Below are 8,295 nucleotides of genomic sequence, written 5' to 3'. Positions count from 1 at the left end.
CATTAGAGACAACATGGACAACATCAAGAAACCAATCGACAGACCACGAAGCGATGATCTGTACTATGACCACATCCCCTAAGTGCAAGACTCTCATCAATATTCAAGTGTCCATAGCAAAATACCATAAAACAAACCTGTAAGATGTCAAAGGCTAGTCACAGAGGAGTCAGGCAAACAAGGACTTCACTGCGTCTAGGCACGCCCCGGCTTTTGGTGAGGGGGGTGTGTGTACAGTATATTAGCCCTGAAGCCAGCAAGAATTCAGACAAGATAAAACCCTGACATCAAAAATATGGGTATGCATGAATGCATTTTTGTCATATTGCTACTTTCATGTCATAAATGCTTTGCCTGGTCTTTTTGAGATCGTTTCATACAAAATAAATGTAATCCACATTGAGTATAATATTCAGATCATGGGATGCAGGCACACACAGTGCCAACACCTCCGAGTCAGGTGTAAGGATGGAAGTTGGCCTCATGAGGGACAAGGACTGGTGTGGAAGCGACTGTAGCGACAGACCGATATCCCTTCTGTATTACTAACACCAGACATTCAAGGGCAAATTACTCCTTTCCAACCTTTCTTTTTATGGAATTTTTCTCTTCTCCCAAAAGATGTAACATGTATGTTAAAAGGGAGTTGGAGACAGTAGGCAACTTCTCGTGCAGGGAATTATAATGACTTTCAAAACGAAGGTTTAATATTAAGTACGGGCACCTTGCTTCATGGCTGAGACCCGAGCGCTCTCTACTAAAAATGCCATGAAGCACAAGGGCAATCTGGTCACTGCCTTTTACTGTTGCATCAAATTCTATCAAGCAGAAGGTTTATTCAACTCATTAATATGAAGAGGTTTTTGATCTTGTTTGTCTTTTTAGGATAAGCAGATGACATTAGAGTTTGCTTCAGATTCTGCCTCCCCGATCAGCGTAACCTGCTTACTACAGATAAGTGTGACAAGTTTAATTTATGCCACAACAGAACAGTGATGAAAACTGCTGAATCTAAATAAGATTTTTGATATAGCTTTCTTACCAGAAAAGAAAAGGGCACGGTAATTCATACACTCACTCATACACACACAGCCACTGAATCCTATGACATTATTAATGATGATGTTTGGCTTTGTTATTTTTAACGCCTAAAATATCTTCTTTGGTGGATGGCTAACTTTAATGTCATATTGGTCTCAGATTTCTCCCTGAGGGAACTTGCAATCTGTATTAACAACCCAATTCAACAGAGAGGCCCTTTTAGCACTCTTATTAGCTCAGTACAAAGATTAATTAAGCAATAATCTCTTCCAAACAGCTCCTCATCAGTGGTTAATAACATGTTTGTTAGTTAACTTCCTAAGGCTAGATATGTGATGGCAAATGTTCTAGTGAGCTGGTTAACTGTTTTAGCAATTGTTAAAGGTTTTATTGCCGATATAAATTGTACTTCACGATTTGTAACAGGAGCAGTGTTCATAAAGAGTTATCCGCAAAAAAAGCAGATTTAGCCATGTAGATAGAAAGCCAGTCATTTAACCAGTGGGGATCTAAGACTCAATTAGAAAGAAGGCCATGCTGAAGATAACGATATCTCTAGAATGGTTTTTACAATATTCTTTACAAAGTATTTTTAAATAAACCTAAGACTTCTGTTGGCTTTTTGAATGTTTTTATTTACAACAGTTTTGTATTGCCATCTAATAACCCTTCCACGATTCCTTTTCCAGCAAGCCCGCAAGCAGCAGCACATGCCAGCAGTGGAGGGATGGAGCGGGCTGTGGGCGACAGCTAAGAAATAATTGGGACCTGGCTATATATTGCCCTGCCCACCACTAATCCAGGCCAAAAGCTGCGTAAAATGTAATTTTTGTAAGGCCAGAAAGAAACTTTCCCAGCTCTTGATCAATAGCGTGTCATGAATCGCAAAGCTACCCGAATCTTGCAGAAGGGAGAGGAAAATTCCCAACAATTCAATTTAGTTTAGGGTTACATTGATTGCTCCTCCATCCCGTTATGGGATAGTGTCAGCATTTATCAGATTAAATAGGTTACAATGTCTGCAGATAAAATATTTCATTTGCAGCTGTGGACCTTGTGCTTTTACGCCCTGCTTAAAAACAGTGACATCATGTAGAATCATAGAATCATAGAATTGTTGAGGTTGAAAGGGACCTTTAAGATCAAGTCCAACCATTAACCTAACCTGACAAAACCACTTCTAAACCATGTCCCCAAGTACCACGTCTACCCTTTTTTTAGACACCTCCAGGGATGGCTAATCCACCACCTCCCTGGGCAGCCTATTCCAATGTTTGATAACCGTTTCAGTGAAAAGTTTTTTCCTAATATCCAATCTAAACTTCACCTGGCATAACTTGAACCCATTTCCTCTCATCCTATCACTTGTCACTAGGGAGAAAGCCTCCTAAAGACGCAGATTACAAACATTTAGGACACCTCTGCCCATGTGCAACCCGAGGTGTGATCAGCTTCGTGGGGCAGTGGCCAACACGTTGATGCTCCTCATCAGAGCTGCCCCCTCTCCAGCGCACGGCTGGGAGCAGCACGCCGAGCCCACGGGACCCTCCATGGCACCGAGACCACCGCAGAGGCACCCGACACACTTCTGCATGATGGCAGAAACTCTGCAGCCTGCGTTAATGTGAGCCGAAGGCAGATGGCTGCCCACACTCTGCTCTGTCCCGTGGCCAGACCAGATAAATTACCCCCTGGAAACTGTAGCAGAAACATATGTATGTATTTCAGTAACAATCAGGGCCAAAAGCCAAGAAAACTCCTGCTCTTTACCTAATATTCCATTTTTGATACACAAATCAATACAACAGCGATTAGGTACATTTAGACCAACACAAAATATTTCTAAAGGAAAAAAAAAAAACAGCCACCTGATAAATCCTCCTCTGCTGTTCCCGGGTGAAGAGCTGAAAACCAATTTCTACGGTTCAGAAGCAAGCAGGGAAGGAAAACATCTTTCCAGATATTGGATTTATCACTTTGGTAGTATATCAATTTAATCATGTCATTCTCTTCACAGTTCACATTGGTTTATATAGGTGAAAATTAGAGTTGAATCTCCCATACATAAACGCAATCTTTCCTTTCTATCCAGATGGGCACAGCTGAGCTGAGGCTGGAACTGATAGATGCCTGTTGCCAGAAAAAAAAAAAAAAGTCTGACTCTAAAATTCTCTATCTAGTTGCCTTATTTATTAACTACCCAGTACATTTTATTATGGGCTCCAGCAATTTAATGCAAAATCAGACCATTTTATGCTCCTGTGGTATTTGAGCAGTATTAAATTGCTTTTCCTAAAATGGTGCTGAAGTGGGGCCCTAATTTGAACATTTCCTTATGAACAAACCTTGTGGTTATGCAGCACTCCTGTGATGACATTTCCATGTAGATGGTGATGCCATCGGTCCTGCGTTCCAGGAAAAGGCTCGTGTGCCCATTCGAACACGTACAATGAACAGAACAGCTCTTTTTCACAGGTTTAGAAATGCTTTAAAAGCAGTACTTATCAGTCTTTTTTTTTTTTTTTGAGCTTCAGATCTCCTAAGATTCCTTGCTTCCACCTGGGTCAGAGGATGCTGTGATTTACACTAAGCTGTCATCAGACAGCACTCCCCATTTTTTATGTATAGTTATGAATGCAGCGTTAACTAGATCAAACAACAAGATAGGATTGTGCATCACACACCGCACGCGCTTTAGAGTCTACTGATGAATAGGCGAGGCCATCTTTATAATTTGTGCACCAAGAAAGGAAAAAAAAAGAAAAAGTGGGTTAGATTATAGCAATAAAAATGGAAATTAAAGGGATGAATACAGCAAATAGATTATGCTATCATTCCAGAGCAGACAGCGGAGAAGTCACAGTTGCCCATTTATGTTTTGACAGTTCATGCATCAGATGAGATTTGCAAAGAGGGGTACCACTGGTTAGGGAAAGTGCAGAACAGAGTAGTTGCTGCTAAGTGTGAATTTAACAGTGCATTTATTATTTGGGCAGCTTGCTTTTGGATGCGTTGGCAAGAAAGTCTTTTGCATAAAGAAAAAAAAAAATTAAAAATTCAGATCCTGTGGGAAAAATGCCAGAGTCAGGCGTGTTATCCATCAATTTATCTCTCTTACAGTGGTCCTGACCAGACATCTCAAAGGAAAATTCAAGAGCCATCAAACAGGGTCTCCTAATTTCTACCAGAGTTAGACACAGGCTGACATAGCCTTCTCAGTAGGTCTTACTGTCTCCAAGAGGTGAGCAGTTTAAGCCCACAAATACGACACCCTGAAAGATTCAGACATGCCCAGGACAGTTCCCGAGCACAGGAGCATCACTGTCCGAGTCTGAACAATTGCGTGACTGAATGTGGCCCGTCCCAACCCGAATTCTCCCCACGCGACTCCCCCGTGTGGTTTGGCACCTGGGACGGGGCCTTTCCCCAGCAGGCAGCTGTCCCATTTCAGGAGCAAGGACAGCTTGCTCACACAGAAACAAACTGCTGGGTACCAGGCGCTCGCAATGCCTGAGAGACTTCCCAGTCAGGTATAAATTCATATAATATAAGCCGTTATAGCCGCAGTCTTAGTTTACCTCCCAGGATCACCTGTATATACTCACAGCATACTCAATCCTTTTGGAAATCTTGCTAAGTTTTAGCTTCTGCAACATCCTGCAGCTTGAACTCTAAGCTTGATTAGGCACTGTGAGGAAAACAAGAATTTCCATTTTATTATTCAGTTCTGCCACTCTAATTTTACTGAATTACAACCGAGCTCTGTCATAAGGAGCAGGAAAAAAAGTGTCTTCCGTCCTCCTTTTTCTGGACCGCTCTTTCATTTATTGTAATCATAACTACTATTACTCCTTTCCTTTCTAAGGACATGATCCCAAAATTTTTAATAACTTTGATATGAGATCTTCCATGCCGTCCCCAAGTTCTCACCTGTTTGGCAATAAGCTTTCTTGTGTTAGGAGCCTACTCATACCACATTTTCTACCTTTGCATATATCATCTTTTATGCGTGTATTCTTCTATTTTTGGCTTTATGCACATCTCTTTACATCAGGTGGAAGTTTTCTGTGAACTTCTGGCACTGATATTGCTAACCTATAAGGTATAGATGGTGATTAAATTTTCTTTTTCAGTGATGTATCAATTTGCACATCCTGATGCTAACTCACAGGAGGACTTGAAATGAGCTAAAGGAATGGGCCACATGGCAGCAAACGCATCTCTGTGGGTTCTTCTTCAGTTTTAACCATGATTTGCAAATTTTCCCATCTTCCTTCTCAGTTAACTCTTTTCCAAATCACAAATGTACAGGGAGGTCACCCAGTGTGAGCTGCTTGTGATGAGACGTGATCATTTCATCCTCTCTGTTACCTTCTGTTTCCCAGCTAATTTTTAATTCACACCATTTCTTTATCCTTCACTTGCTACAGCTTAATTTTTTTCTAGTAACCTTGTGCGAGACATTTTAAAGTCCTGTGAGTCCTCTTGCTAACTCATTTTCTGTGAGCATGCAAGACACAGACATGGGAATAATGTTTGAGATAGAGGCAACTGCAGGTTTCATGCTGACACAAAGCACCTTTGCAACTCAGAGAGAAAGTAAATTTTGGCACACACCTATTCAGGTCCTGAGGTGGTTTCCAGTATTCATCTTTAAGATGGATATGGGCAGCTTATACTCGCCTGTTCTTTTGCTGACCTTCTTCATAATTTTCTCCCTATTTCTCACTGGCCCAGTTTTTCAGGAGATGGCACTCGTAATCCATGTTTCTCTCCACTTTCAGGGCTCCCTGTGTCTGTAGGGTGACTCCAACTTCTGCAAGCATAGGGGGGCAGCCCAGGACAGACCAGGTGAGAATTCACAGGTACTACAGAGAGTAGTAAAACCCCTCCTTTCCCTGATGCAATCACCTGCCTGGAGCCACGTTAGGGCTACACTGCCTGTTTCCAGAGCTCTTTTACCAGTGCATCATGTGCTCGCTCAGCACACCTAGATCTTTCTGTCTCCATCATTCTGATGAGCGAGCTCCTGGCTTGTAGACGTGTGTATTCTCACTCCCAGGCTGACAACTACAACTTACACTGCTCAATTCTGTCCCATTTCTACTACTCCCTTCCTCAAGTACTTTCCACGCTGTGCCCCCAAGCACCCCTCACACGTGTAATATATTGTCCTGGTTTGAGGTAAAACGGAACCAATTTTGGTCAGTAACTTCGCTTCTTAGCTGGGCCTCTCTAACAACTGAAATTAACAGCATATTGTGCAGACAACGTTCACTCTCTCAGGGTGATAAGACTAGTGTTTATAGCTGATGCCCAGGCATGGTATGCAGAGAGGACCTTGCTTATACTTATTGCTATAACACCCAAGGCCAACCAACTTTGTTATTTGCCCCGCTGGAGGGTCGGAAGCGGAAAAGCGCAGTGGGGTCCCACCTGCAGGGAGGAGCGAACAGGACAGGTGACCCAAAACTGACCAACGAGGGTATTCCATCCCATCTGCCTCATGCTCAGTATAAAGGCTGAGGAATCGAAAGGCCAGCTCTCTTCCTGCAATGGCCGATGTCTGAGGAGGGACTCTGTTCGTCTGCCTGCGATCCCGATCCTGAATGCAGATCCGGAATCCAGTTCCCGTCCGTCACTGAGTCCAGCCTGGGACTGCCCCAGTGCCAGCCGGTGTCGTGATTGTCATCTCAGGAGCTTGATATGGTTTTGTATATATTTCATTATTTTATTTATTTTATTATTAATATTTCATTAAAGTAGTTTAGTTCCTTCTAAACTCGTAAGTCTCTTTTTCCTCCTCTGCCCCTCTCTTTGAAGAGGGTAGAGGAGAGCATCTGTCGGTCCCATCTGGGGTCCTCCAGGTCCCCAGTAGCTGATTTGGCCTAAACCACGACATATATTCAAACAGCAAATTTAATCATGAAGTAGATGGGAAAGAGCACTTCCCATTGCGCCCAAAGCTGAAAATCCCCATCCATTGCCTGTTACTTCAATCATCCCTCTTGTTTAGGAACTGCATGTTTGCAACCAATAACCCTTTCACACATGCATACAAGCTTAGAATCCAGCAGCCCATTGCTTTGTAACTCAGCAGTTTGTTCTAGCACGTCTTCTAACATTTTAGTCTCTAAAGATAATACCCTGGTTTCATTGCTAAGGACAAAGCAAGCCTGTGGTAGGTCCATCCCTGACGGTGAAAGCTGATTATCAAGAAATCAAAGTTCCCCAGAATGCACATATCTTCCCTCTTTCATATATTGATCCCTACTGACAGGGCAGAGGCAACGAAACCAGCTGTTCATTATAAAACCACTGTCTTCTTCCAAAAGGCTTAAACTATTTGGGGTTTGGATGCTATTTTATCACTTCTCTCCCTGCACACTTGAACTCCTTTATTGATTATGACGTGACAAATTCTTAGGAGGTCAGGTTGGTTTAAGAAACCCCATGCATCTTGATGCTTGGCCATATTGCTTTACTTCTGAGTTCAGGACTTTGTTTAGAGCTTTTTATTATTTTAACAGTACACTTACCATTCTCAGGCTGTCTCCTGAAATTGCATCCAAAAAACCTTGGATGTCCCCACTGCCCACAAAACCTTATCTACTATACAACGTGTGTCCCAAGACTGAGCCTTTGTTACCATCTCCTTGGGCTTGCCCTTAGCGTTAAGGCAGAGACCTCTACAAAAGAAACAACCGTTTCGAACAAAGACCCTTTGAAGAGAGTACTATTTGAGATAATGAACATGACAATATCCCAAGATCCAGGTCATAGCACCATTTGTGACTTGTGGCTCTCAAAATCTGCTCTGCCTGTGAATCCGTTATGGCTGCAGGAACTGGGGGTAGCGTTTTGCCTGGGTGAAAGCTTGCCTCATCTTACCACCACACATGGCAGCTTCTTCTCCTGCAGCTCCATGTTCCAGACTGCACCTCAAGGATGCTGAAAACTAATTTATCATCCAACTAGGCACAGCATGGGCTCAGCAGCAGAAGGGGCTGACAACTCTGCTTTGGTACAGGGACCGCTTTAAAGTCACTGCCACAGCTTAAAAGGACAAACCGAGCAGCGAGAGAGGCTTCTCCACACTTTCAGACTTGCAGCTGGAGCACACCAAGGCACCTGAGGCACATGCTCAGCCCTGTCCTCACACCACTGCCTGAAACATTACAGGCTCTCGCGTACCGCTGCCGGACCCTTGCAAGATAAGAACTGGACTAAAATTCTTCCATCTACTCCTTTCCC

This window comes from Charadrius vociferus, unplaced genomic scaffold (genome assembly GCF_000708025.1).
Source record: "Charadrius vociferus isolate BGI_N301 unplaced genomic scaffold, ASM70802v2 scaffold210, whole genome shotgun sequence".
Lineage (NCBI taxonomy): Eukaryota > Metazoa > Chordata > Aves > Charadriiformes > Charadriidae > Charadrius > Charadrius vociferus.
Note: the sequence above shows the minus strand (reverse complement) of the source record.